Source organism: Thalassophryne amazonica, chromosome 6, assembly GCF_902500255.1.
Source record: "Thalassophryne amazonica chromosome 6, fThaAma1.1, whole genome shotgun sequence".
NCBI classification, from domain to species: domain Eukaryota; kingdom Metazoa; phylum Chordata; class Actinopteri; order Batrachoidiformes; family Batrachoididae; genus Thalassophryne; species Thalassophryne amazonica.
Window position 1 is genome coordinate 82,209,889 of NC_047108.1, and position 14,347 is coordinate 82,224,235.

Sequence of the window (14,347 nt, forward strand, 5' to 3'; positions counted from 1 at the left end):
CGGGATCTGCCAGGGGGGAACTAACGGCGGCTAAGCTACCTTGGTCCGCACCGACTACAGGGGCCTGGCTAGCTGTAGGATTTTCCAAGGTGCGGAGCCGAGTCTCCAATTCGCCCAGCCTGGCCTCCAAAGCTACGAATAAGCTACACTTATTACAAGTACAGTCACTTGCCCAGTTCCGGATCATTGCCAGTTCCGGATCACTGCTGTAGTTTTTGTGCCACCGTTTCTCGTAATCAGCACGAATAAGCTAATACTTTGTACCAATGAAAAGATTGATGTTTTGTCTACAAACGACCACAAGCTCGACCGGATCCAGCCATCCTTGTGATCAGCAGAGGAATCAAAACATCCCGGTGTCTGCGGTGTGCGCGCTTTTTCTGACTCACTCATTCCTGCAAGTTTTAAAGTAACGATCTCTAAAACGTAGCGAAGGTGAGTTAGCCGTTCGGTGTTTTTGGTTCTAGAGTGGGAAAATACTTACTTACTTGGGTAGAAAATGTCAGTGTGTTATGTCTTGCTGTTTAATTGCTGCGTACATTTGTCTCTGACGCGAAAATTTGCCAGTTGCGGATCACTGAAGCAGCAGCCTCGTGTCTGTAGTTGTGAGCCTTGTGGACTTTGGGGGTCATCTCGGCATCACAAATGGACATGAATGTGGGGGCTTTTACTTTTTAATTTGGGAGAAATCTCACCTCCACACTTCATTTTAGCACATAGAACCTTTATTATTAAACATACATAACAGAGCCTGACTGTTTCATGACATTGTTCCATGCAAATGTTATTTTAAAGATTGGCCAGCAGATGTCGCCATATCTAATTGTATCAAAAGTTTCAAAACACTGAACCATTGCTTCATACTGATTCAGTGGTTCAAAATGCTTCAGTTTCTCCGTCACTAATTTTCATGAATAAAATACATCAGCAACCACTAATTATTACCACATATGCCTGGATAGACTTATAATCATGAATACATTGATGTTGTGTTGCGACCCGGGACGTTAATTAATGTGCGACGACTTTTAAACACTTACTGAAGAATGAAGCAGAGTGTAACTCACCAAGATCTTCTCACATAACGTCTAATCCAGTGTGCTTCTCTGTGAATGTTCCTGGCATCCAAAACACCAGTTTCCTCCAGTTCTATTGTGTTTCCACAGAGTTTGACACATTTTGTTTGGCTGCGGTACAAAGTTTTTTGTTTTTGTTTTTTTAATTGATAACATGTAACATGCACCTTTAAAACGAACTGATTCATAGCTCATGCAAAATGCTTTGGCATAAATTTAAAAATACATATATACGCAAAAATGTGCAAACTAATTCTCACATTCCTATAGCTGTCAATCAAAACAGGATTCAACCTTTCAAGTGATCATCCAATCTTCGTGCAGAACTCCAGCGTCCAGGCCCACTCACAGCTCCATTCACCCCCAGAGACGCTCAGTCTGCGGGGACGGGACAAAATTGTGGCTTCTTCCAATGACTGTTGAGTTTCGAGGCAATGAAAAAAACCTTTCCAGGCAGTTCCATTGATGTGAACGGACGCTCGGGTTCTACAGGAAAATGCACTGACCGTAGACCGTATAAGAAAAAGATTTATGAAAAGTTAACAAAATACAGTCAATCGATTTGTGATATGTAGCTGATTCTGATCTAACCCGTCTTCAAGAGGAACATGCTCTAACACATTTGTAGTCAATGAAATGATAACAAACTATACATATTTGACCATTTAATTTCTTGGCATTTTAGGGGAAGCCGAGCTTCCCTTGCAGTCTGAGAGAAACCGCCTCTGGTCTGTAATGTGGCCCTATGATAGGCTGGCGGCCTGCCCACCCAGGGTGTAGGCTTCTCTCTTGCTCAGTGATAGAGCTCCAGCCCCCCCCCAAGGGTGAGACATCATTGGAATAAGCGGATTTAGAAAATGTATGGATGATGAGGATTACTCAGCATCTGGTTTGTATTGATGCAGCAATAACAAAAAGGTGAAAATCTTTTGACATCTGACGGCACTTACTGTCACATTGCTCACAGTAGTGGTGAAATTTTCTGTCGTCCTCTCAGTGAAAAGAGCAGAACATTTGGTGTACCATCTACCACACATGACATGATGTAAATGCCACTTTAGAACATGCCTAGTTAACCACCCATCTAAATCTCTGACCCCATGTAATCCAACGCCTCTAACTGGACTCATAAATTCGCTGCTCAGTGATTGTCAGTGGTGTTTAAAAACTGGAATAGACTATGAATTTCAGATAGCACTGAAACTGCAGCTGAAGACCCTTTGAGAAGGGTCTTTAAGAAGCTCATTGTTTAATGTTTTTGTGGTCATATATGTAATATCATTGTCACGTCATTTAATTATATAATTTATTACACAGTAACAGCAAAACAATTTAAACAGGTGAACACACTGCATTATGTCACGACCAGATAGGATAGTTCAAGTGGTGAGCAGAGTTCAACTAATCAGCTAAAAGCTAACTAGCAAAGTTTTTGTTGTTTGTTTTTTGTTTGTTTGTTTGGTTGGGGTTTTGGTTTTTTTTTTTCATATTCAGCTAACTTGGACTAAATTTCATTCCAGTAATTCTAAGTTTTTTGAATAAAGTTTAACAGACAATGTTTGTAAACCCTAAACCCTAAAATCCTATGTTTGTACCTACTGGAGCCTATATATGAATCCAACAACAAAAATTGTCACATCGTCCAGAAGCAACAAACATTACCTCAAGGACATGGAGGAGCAAGTATTTGAGTCTTTAGGTGTGTTTGTCACAGATTTAGAGGTTTAGAAAAAGCAAAGCCTAAGCTGAATGAATGAATGAATGAATGAATGAATCTATTTGGCACACACAGACTCAAAAATAGCAAAAAAGAAAGCTAATAACGAAAACAATCTAACACTGTACCCATGTGGCTGAAAGGGTGTAGGCAGAAGCAAAAGCTTATAAATGCTCTCCCCTTTGACCATAAAAATAAATGTATACGTTATGTATATATACATATACATATACCCAAGATAACAAATACAAAGTATAAATTAATCACTGAACTAAAATGTCAAAACACAACCATGCAAACAGTGCAGGATGCACAAACTCAAAAACAAAACAAAATCTATGAACCTAATTCATCTTGCTATAACAAGTAATTAAAATCATATAAAAGCTAAAATCATATAATAAAAGTTAGGGGTTAGTGGTATCTCCATATTAATGTTTGAACAGTTTATTGGTTTACCATCATCACAGTTAACTTTTCAGACAGGGGAATAGATTATCGATGTGAACTTTTAGATTGTCTGTATCCAGCACTGGGTAATTCAATTTTATTAAATGAGAAATTAATCTGTGGTGCTCACTTATTTGAGTACATCTTGAGCATCATCTGATCTTGTACCTTTTTGGAACCTCCATGTTTATGGTTGAACATTTAAACTTTTCAGCTCTTTGGGGTCTGTTAGTCAAGGATTTTGACATAAAAAAACTAAGCTGAAGCTAAATTCAAATAATAATAGTAGTATCGCCACCTTAATATTTTAGCAGTGTATTGGTTTAGCGTTATCACAGTTAACCCTCTGGGGTCTGAGGGCATTTTTTGGACAGTTCACTCGCCTGGCATAAATGTTTTATTATTGCTGTCAACAACTCTCCCTGCATCCCATAATCAAGTTTTATGTCTTTTTTTCAGGACAACTTGTGCTTTCAGAATATATATGTTTTGTTGTGTTTTATAAGTGTAATAAAGGTTTACAATCAAAAATAGGCAAGGAAAAAATAAAGTGAAAAATAATTTTCCACACACATTTATTCAAAACACACAGCAAACTATAATAAACAACTGTTTTGACACTTTATAAAGGTAATTTGAGGTCTTGTGTGAAAGACTGTACAACAAAAAGGTTCAAACAATAAACACAAATGCACATTTTGAACAATATATACAAAATGGTATATTTTGTTGTCCATTGATATAGCGAGCGCCTTGGGGGCAACTGTTTGTTGTGATTTGGCGCTATACAAGAAAAAAGTTGATTGATTGATTGATTGATATAGTAAACAGTGCTTTATGCAGAGAAAGCACGTGAGATTGTCATCAGAGGCTCTCCGTCTGCTCCTGCTTTCACTGATCACTGTGCGTAATGGCACAGAGCACATTGAGTATGTACTAATAGTATGTACTCATTGGAGCACCCAGGGGGCTATTCAAACGGGCCAACTAGTAACACCTCACTCCTGAAAATGATCTTTGGCTTTTCACGTGAGGGAAATCTGCCCTACGATTGGATTTTGGAAAACCATGTGACAGTGAACCAGTTCCGATTGGACACTCACATTGAGCACGTCATCACACAGCTTCTATAAGGAGTACAAAGATGGCCGATGGCTGGCTCGAAAGTCCGCGGAGTTAACTTTTCAGCAAAAAAGTAAGTTTCTATCTCATGTCATCCAAAAGTTATTTATAATTTAGTAAAGCTTTTTCTCAGCCATCGTATATGACAGTGTCGGCCCCAGAGGGTTAACTTTTCAGACTGCTGATTATTTGTTATTGAAGCTATCCTTTGGATTGGCTGTGCCCATCACTGACTATAGCTTAATGACTGAGAAATGTAGCATAGTGCAAGTTCTACCAGGAAGACTCAGATTTTAAGCTCTCATTCAGATCTGCCTAATCAGTAACAGCCACATCTCTAATCAGAAGTAACTGGTCCACAGTTTATCCATCAACCTCAACCAACAGGAAACATCAAAGCTATTTAAAGATGTCAACCTTAACTCACTTCTCTGCTGCTTACAGTCACTGATCAGGACCCTGCCTCCTCCACTCTGCAACCACTGCACAGTAAATTTAGCAGAGTAAAATTTACTCTGCTGGGATAACATTTGGTCCCAGTCCAAATAGAGTTAAATATACTCCATATCACAGTGCTAAATCAACTCTATCACAGCATAAAATCAACTTTTATTTGAGTAGAAACATTTGATTTGACAAGACGGTAGAGCTTATTACACTCTATAATAGACAGCAACAGCAGGCTACAGCAGGCTGCCATTATTTTTCAATCAGAGTGGGTGTTTGCAGCAGCAAGAGACAATAGTTGCTGTACCACCAGTGCAGTGGGGCCAAAATATACCAGAAGTCTATTTCATGCAATGCTGAGCAATGCAACACGTTGCCTGCCAGTTGAAGTAAAAAGGCAGCGTGACGTCAGGTTAGTGAGAAATAAACTCTTCTAAGTCTAAAAATGCTTGTAAATCGATGACACCTATGAAGTGATTTACAAGGCATCTTATGGAGATGTTAGCTTGCACGCCCTGGGAATGCCCACCAAGTGACAAAGCCAACTACATGTTGCTGTTACTTGTAGCTAATGTGACCATAGGTTGACTCTGCCTCATCCACCCAGCTGCCACCAGTTGATCCCTATCTGATGCCAAGGTTGCTGGCCAGGCCCGCACCCTCCTCTGCCACACTGCCACCTGTTGATCACCACCTTTGGCTTCTTCTTCAAGTTTGATATAATCCAGTGCTGTCAGGAGCAAGACTGGCCCCAAAGACTGTATTTCATTTGTAAAATACAAACAAACAATAAAACATTTCTTTGCATTGAATTTCAGTTAATATGTACATCAGTCTTGGAAAATCTTTGGGTTTCTATTGTATTCACAATTGTGCCGTTCTTGAGAAAAGTGTTTTTTTCAGTAAGTCTCATCAACACTCTAATCTTGTCATCTCTACATTATATGAAATATGATGCACTTGGAAGTTTGCAGGTTGCACGGCTCAGCTTTTTATTGATATAACTTATCCAACAGCAATAATGTCAGCAGTCTGTAGTTGCTGAGCTCTGTGGCAGCAGTGGCTATATGCAGACTATATGATTTATGTGCCATTCATATCAAGCATGAGATCATTCCACAATCCAACCTCTGCCAAATGTGGTTGGTGCAAAGCAAAATTGCATTGGATTTGTAATCAATGCTGCTCCTCAACACGCATACGCACACACACATACGCAGGCCTCATTCACCCGAGTGTGGGTACGAGCATGCATCTCAACCACATCTGGTTTACATCACAGCCACAGACCACCACTGCCCAAGCTAGATCTATCATGCACACAGGCACGCACATGCACTTCAGTTGCCCTCATTTCTAATACCTCATAATGCACTGTCCCTTCAGACCGATACACACGAGCACAATGCTCAGCTCTATCCTCCACTATGCAAACTGACTTCACATTAATCCTTTAAACTGAATCGTTGCACCGTGCAGCATCTTGTCCTGCTGCTGGAATAAATCAGGCCATGTAAGTGAAAATGCACACATGTGAACATGCATGCAAACACTTAACGATTTAATTGGTGGCTTTGTGTTTTATTGGAAATGCCGCAGAGTTGGTGGGGGTCAGAAGCCTGCAGAAAATAAGAGGTGTGTTGAGATGGACACGCGCTTACAATGAGCCCCTTGTTTCCTCAAGTTATGCGTTCACAGTCACACAGCAATTAAAGGCGAGTTTACCAGCTAGGGCAGCTCTTTTCTCTGCAGGTGACATCATTGTACCCATGTGAAGGCTGAGTGATTGGCAAACACACCGGTATGTGCATTTTTGCATGGAAAAAGAGATGTAAACAGGCACACGTGGACACAAGCATGCGCACATAGTCGCACATCATTTAGCGTTAGGGAGAGTTGGCAGCGGGGAAACACACAGCGTCATTTCAGCACAAAGCGTGCCCTGTGTGAAGCTTTACCTGCTTTACAGCGATGATTCAACACCATGAGTGAACACAAAAAAAAAGGCAGAAAAACAGTGCTTACCAATTGAAACAGTCTAATTAATCTCAAAGGGTGAGGGTTACAAATGTGCCTGTTCATTACAGCTGCTTGATTTGGGCAAAAATCATGATCATAATGAAATCGCTGAAATCACATTTATTTAACACGATTACTCACTGAATTTCAAAGCATTCATTCTTTTCTTATATTCACTTATTCCAGTTAAGGGTCATGTGGAAGGTGAAACCTATCCCAGCGGTCAGTGGGCGAGAGGAGGAGTTCACCCTGGACAGACTTCGGAAGCATCCCATGTTTACCGAACTTTTAAAAATCTTACATTTTAGTGTATTTTTGTTAAATAGAACATAACTTAAATATAATATAACTTAAAAAACAAATGAAAAATAAAGGTAAAAATCTGTCTCCCTAACCAACCCATAAATGTGTAAAGTGGTGGAGCGTGGGCAAGACCGGTGTCGCTGAAATTGCACCCCCCCCCCCGCCTTCACTGCGCATGCGTCATTAGCCGTGGTTCACGGATTATCACCTCATTTCTGCTTCAAACTGCACTCCAGTCATCATCTATCTCAGTGACAGGTATCTGAAGCTTTTGTACAACAATCATTTCCACATAAATTCAGCATTAGACGGAGGAAGCAACGAGAGCGCCAGCTGATGGGTTCACTGCGCGTCGGCCATTTCAAAACGTCACAGAGTATCGCTTCATTCCTGCTTAAAATGGCCTCCTTTCTCTTTAAAACTGACTTTAGTGTTGATTTAAAAGGTTTTACCTTGGCATCTGATAGTTAATAATCCCATTAATCCATTGGATCGCTTTGGGTGAAGAGACTCTGTCTCAGATGAGCTGCTGAGGTCCAAAATGACGCATGGGCAGTGGAGGCAGGGCAAACCAATATTTAGGGGTGGACCATTTGGTCTGCGACACCGGCATGACCTTGGTGGGACAAAGGAAGCCTGAATACACCACCTTCCCGCCTCACCACCGCCCCTTCCCACAGCTTGTAGTTATCAAACAAGCAATGACTAAAGCCACCTTTACACTTGCACAAATTTGATCCCTGCACTGGCATGCAATCTTGCGTGCTAATACGTAAATTCATCATAAACTGTTATAAACTATGCAAGGCCCTACGCGCAGTGACACTCATTGACACACAGTGTTCGCGAATAGGTTGCGCAATGTTCGCAACTAGTAAGTTGTAGTAAAATTTATGCGTGCCAGAAATTTTGAACATTTCAAAACTTTCTTTGTACACTGGCATGCAGCCAGCGCACAGGTTTACAACGAGTGCCATCATTGGCATGCAATCTTGCGTGCCAGTGTGGGGATCAAATTTGTGCAAGCATCAAGGCGGCTTAACAGCCTAGCTTTGGTTTGGATATTTGATTGACACATATTTTTGTAGAGCAGCTGATGGTTTTCCCGACAAGGTGCAGGTCTTAAAAACTATGACCTGAATTTTACGTCAGTAACAGTGGGCCCATAAGAGAATCTGTCATCACCAAGTTATCAATGCCTGCCAAATAGTGCTAACAGTGCTAACCTACAAATTAAATAATATCAAAATCACCCAAAATTAGAGTATCCACACGCAAAGCCATATTATGTCAGATATTTGGTGCATGGTGCCAGTCACCCTCTGCACACTGTCATGAGCAACCAGAGGAGCCTCTTTAGCCACAGACTGCTCCTTCCCAAGTGCAGGACCAACAGACTGAAAAACTCCTCTGTCCATCAGGCCATCAGACTGTACAACTCCTCACTCGGAGGGAGGAGTCGTAACAGGAATACAGAGGACGGGAATGAGAGGAACAGTAGTAGCCAGTAAACCAGTATTGATTAGTATGTCTGGTATTTATATTGTATATTTATACTGCAAACTGTTTTTCTTTTTTACTCTCACTTTTGATGCTCTGTGTGCTTCTTACCCTATGTGCTGCTATACAATGCTGCTGGAACCTAAATTTCCCTGAGGGAGTCTTCCCAAGGGATCAATAAAATTAAATCTAATCTAATCAAAATAAAGCAAAGCATGTTCTTGATTGCAGAGCACGACATACTTTGTATTGTTCATTGGTTGCACCCTACCTGACTTACTGTGTTGAACTTTGGGGCAACAATTATAAAACTACAGTGCAACCATTATTCATTCTTCAAAAAAGAGCATTAACAACAATTCATAATGCAGGTTATCGAGACCACACTAACCCATTGTTCATTAAATCTCAAATATTAAAACTACACGATATGATTTTGTTCAAGACTATTCAATTAATGTACAAAGTGAAAAATAAACAAGTGCCCTTTAGAATTCAAGATTTTTTTTACTGAGAGAGAGGGAAAATATAATTTACAGGGCTTGTATCATTTTAAAATTGCTGGCGCTCAGATGACCAGGAAAGGTTTCTGTGTCTCCATGTGTGGCCCTAGAATATGGAATAACCTGACGGATGGACTCAAACGATGTCCAAATATCAATCAGTTTAAAAAGCAATATAATGACATGATGTTTTCAAGATATGTATCTGCTGAAGAAGGATAAGTTTTGTGTGTTGCCAGTTGTAAATGTAAATTTCGAAATGGAACTTTGTAAATGTAAATTTGTTCGGTATCATTCGGATTGTGTCCTTTAAGATGAAGAGTTTGAAGTGGTTGAAAAGGGGAGTGGGAATAGATGGGTTTTTTACTACCCCCCCCCCCCCCACACACACACACACACACACTCTTTTTGGATTAGATAATTTTATTTTTGGTTAAAGGGGTAGGCGTTAATAAGCTTTGCTTCTGCCTATACCCTTTCAGGCACACGGATGCACTGTTAATCCATTTTCTTTCTTCATTGTAAGTTTTTGTTGTTGTTGTTGTTTTGGACTGTGTGCTGAACAAATTCATTCATTCATTCATTCATTCATGATCTAATCTAATATAATCTAATCTAATAAATTGTGCAAAAAACAGACACAATTGCAACCACAGCAGTTAGTGAGTACCCACTAGCCTTACAGAGGATGCTGCAAGTAGTACACATGCACACACGTCAGAGGTTGCCCGTTGGATTAATCATACATGGCAAACGGAGAGCATCATTGCAAAACCAAATTCAGGAAAGCAATTGTTCTTTTTCATAGCAAAACAACCTCTGTCCGGCGGCTTCCTGACTCCTTATACAAATCCCAGGCATCTCCAGCATCTGAGCTCCTACAGCACCTTATATGATCATTTGTGGTTATTTTTGATCAGCATGCCCCAATCAAGAAACCAACTGGTGCCTATAAGGAAAGCAAACCTCTGACATCAGCATATTGTTAAAAATTGTTGGCTGTCAGCCTGCCGGCATGCACGGCTCACAGAGCTGCGTGTACCTCTCAGGTTGTGTTTTTGCAGTGACTACACACCAGGCTGACATGTCTTCTGATTACACCGCAGGGTGTGTGAACAGGAATAACTTTCTCCATGTGTGTACAACATGGTCTTTACCTCTAAAAACAGACACACGATGAAGATGAATTATTTTGATTTGGACGTACTTGAAAGTTTCACAGTATTTTGGCCCATTCAAGGTCATCGGGTTTAGGATTTTGCAGTAGTTAAGTGAGTAATGGGGGTAGAAGAAATCTTGGCCATGATGTTTTGTTTTGTTTTTCTTCCAGTGCATTCAGAGGTGAATCAAATCCTCCATACTACTGTTACTTCAAACCTCCCAAATCACTTCAGAGTGCGTTATCATGCCAAAAGGAGGTATAAATCATTCACATAATAGCTTTTAGTCATTTTTTGCTGATAACACTGCAGTATCACTCTTTATCTTTTACAGAGGTTAGAAAACACAATGGCAGCCTTATGTTCTTGTGTTTGTTATCTTTCCTGCGGTTTGTGGTGAGCACAACAGGAACAGACCGATTAGTCTTACAACTGCTGCAGTGTGTGTGTGTGTGTGTGTGTGTGTCTGGGTGCGACCTCATACGGGAAAGCTGGTGCATTTTTCCCACACACGGTGGTGGTTGGGGGGGGGGTACATTCACGGTTCACTTGAGGTCAACATGTAAAAGGGTCGTAAACCCACCATCCTAAAGCCATCACAGCCTTTCTTCACCCATATCCTTAAATATCACTCATTTTACGTGAAACACTCTCATTCCTCTGATGCTTATACCCACAATCCCACACGGTTCATGTATCTTCCAGATGCTGTCGATCCCCGGCCTCATTCTCCTTCAGCAGCCCATCATAACTGAGGAATTTAATCTCAAAGCCGTTGCATCTCAGCCAAATCTTGGTTCTTTTTCAGCAGCATTTTGACCGTGACTGTGGTCCGTGTGAACAACCTTGGACACGCTCCAAATCAGCTCTTTATGATGACACACCAGAAGCGTGCAAAGCTTTCATGTTTCCACAGCCTCAGTGACATAATCTTTTTTTTTAAGAAAGCTGAAAAGAATTTTGAACGGTCAAACAAAAATCACACACTAGCTTCTATTCTCAATGAGCAGACAATATCTAAATGATATCTCCAGTGGCTGCTCCAGAGTTTTTTTTTGTTGTTGTTGTTTTTGTTTTTTTTGGTGAGGTTAATTGGGGGCATGAATGGGTGATTCTTAGACTACGGGCACTTATTATGTCCTTTGATCATATTGTATGAAAAACAGAAAAAAGGGGAAATTTCACACTTTTATAGTTATCTTTACAATGAAAGTGTTTTAAGAAATTTGTTCTAGTAGTCTATGATGACTTTTTCACCTTTTTTCAGCATCATTATATGCAAATATTGCCATTTTGTGCTTGTGCCACACCCAGACTTTTGATCTTCAATGATAAAAATGAATGGTAAAAAAACGTTTTTTCTAATGTTTTAAAATATCTCTGAATAAAATATCAGTAAAATAATCAAAACATAATTGGGGTATTCAATTCAATGTCATACAACTGTGTCCCACACTATTGCCGTAATTTCCACCACAACACTTTAAGGTCCCTTTAAACAGTTTGTATGAATAGATTGTTTCATCTATTCATTAAGGCCAGGAAACCAGGCTTGATTCCCAGCACAAAAATGTCCATAACTTCCTTAATACTTAAGATAATCACATGATTTACAATTCACGATTCAATACTTTATTGCCATGCAACCAATGCAAGTTGCTAGGGATTTGTTTCAGTGTACTCGTAAACAAGAGACATAAAAAGCATAAGCATAGACACAATACTCCACATAAAATCACACACATTATATCTGAACAAAAATAAATAAATAAATAAATAAACAAAAATAAATAAATAATAATAAAAAAAATAGACCCCCTTAACCTGAGTCAGGTTAAAGTGTCAAGTGCAAACACAGACTCCGCAGTGGCTTGTTAAAGTGCTAAGTGCAGTAGTACAGTACGCAGCAGATACAAAATGGACATATTGCACTAAAATGCTGAATAAATAAATATATAAAAAGATAAAAAGAAATACAACAATGTATATGAGCTCAGTCATAGTCATAAAAACCTACTTTCATAAGGTGCTGGTGCAGGGTAGGAGAACTACACTCAACAAAAATATAAATGCAACACTTTTGGTTTTGCTCCCATTTTGTATGAGATGAACTCAAAGATCTAAAACGTTTTCCACATACACAATATCACCATTTCCCTCAAATATTGTTCACAAACCAGTCTAAATCTGTGATAGTGAGCACTTCTCCTTTGCTGAGATAATCCATCCCACCTCACAGGTGTGCCATATCAAGATGCTGATTAGACACCATGATTAGTGCACAGGTGTGCCTTAGACTGCCCACAATAAAAGGCCACTCTGAAAGGTCCAGTTTTGTTTTATTGGGGGGGGGGGGGGGGGATACCAGTCAGTATCTGGTGTGACCACCATTTGCCTCATGCAGTGCAACACATCTCCTTCACATAGAGTTGATCAGGTTGTCAATTGTGGCCTGTGGAATGTTGGTCCACTCCTCTTTAATGGCTGTGCGAAGTTGCTGGATATTGGCAGGAACTGGTACATGCTGTCGTATATGCCGGTCCAGAGCATCCCAAACATGCTCAATGGGTGACATGTCCGGTGAGTATGCCGGCCATGCAAGAACTGGGACATTTTCAGCTTCCAAGAATTGTGTACAGATCCTTGCAACATGGGGCCGTGCATTATCCTGCTGCAACATGAGGTGATGTTCTTGGATGTATGGCACAACAATGGGCCTCAGGATCTCGTCACGGTATCTCTGTGCATTCAAATGCCATCAATAAAATGCACCTGTGTTCTTTGTCCATAACAGACGCCTGCCCATACCATAACCCCACCGCCACCATGGGCCACTCGATCCACAACATTGACATCAGAAAACCGCTCACCCACACGACGCCACACACGCTGTCTGCCATCTGCCCTGGACAGTGTGAACTGGGATTCATCCATGAAGAGAACACCTCTCCAACGTGCCAAACGCCAGCGAATGTGAGCATTTGCCCACTCAAGTCGGTTACGACGACGAACTGGAGTCAGGTCGAGACCCCGATGAGGACGACGAGCATGCAGATGAGCTTCCCTGAGATGGTTTCTGACAGTTTGTGCAGAAATTCTTTGGTTATGCAAACCGATTGTTTCAGCAGCTGTCCGAGTGGCTGGTCTCAGACGATCTTGGAGGTGAACATGCTGGATGTGGAGGTCCTGGGCTGGTGTGGTTACACGTGGTCTGCGGTTGTGAGGCTGGTTGGATGTACTGCCAAATTCTCTGAAACGCCTTTGGAGACAGCTTATGGTAGAGAAATGAACATTCAATACACGAGCAACAGCTCTGGTTGACATTCCTGCTGTCAGCATGCCAATTGCACACTTCCTCAAATCTTGCGACATCTGTGGCATTGTGCTGTGTGATAAAACTGCACCTTTCAGAGTGGCCTTTTATTGTGGGCAGTCTAAGGCACACCTGTGCACTAATCATGGTGTCTAATCAGCATCTTGATATGGCACACCTGTGAGGTGGGATGGATTATCTCAGCAAAAGAGAAGTGCTCACTATAACAGATTTAGACTGGTTTGTGAACAATATTTGAGGGAAATGGTGATATTGTGTATGTGGAAAAAGTTTTAGATCTTTGAGTTCATCTCCTACAAAATGGGAGCAAAACCAAAAGTGTTGCATTTATATTTTTGTTGAGTGTATTTAGGTGCTTAATGGCTCTGCAGTAGGTGCTGTTGAGAAAGCGTTTTAGTGGTTATGGCTCTTAACCTTTTACCTGATGGGAGGACGTTGAAAAGGGAGTTAGCTGGATGTGACTGATCTAGTAGGATCTTCAACCCTTTCCGACAGATACGTGTTTTGTAAATAGTAGAGATGGGAGGGAGTTCACAGCCAATGATCTTTGAGGCTGTGTGGACTATCCTATCCATCTGCATCCTTTGTTGAGCAGTGGAGTTGCCATACCAGACAGTCATGGAAAATGTCAGGACACTTTCAATAACTGCTTGGTAAAACAGCAGCATCTCCTTACTGGCTACCCCAAACCTCCTCAGCTGGCGTAGGTGTCATTT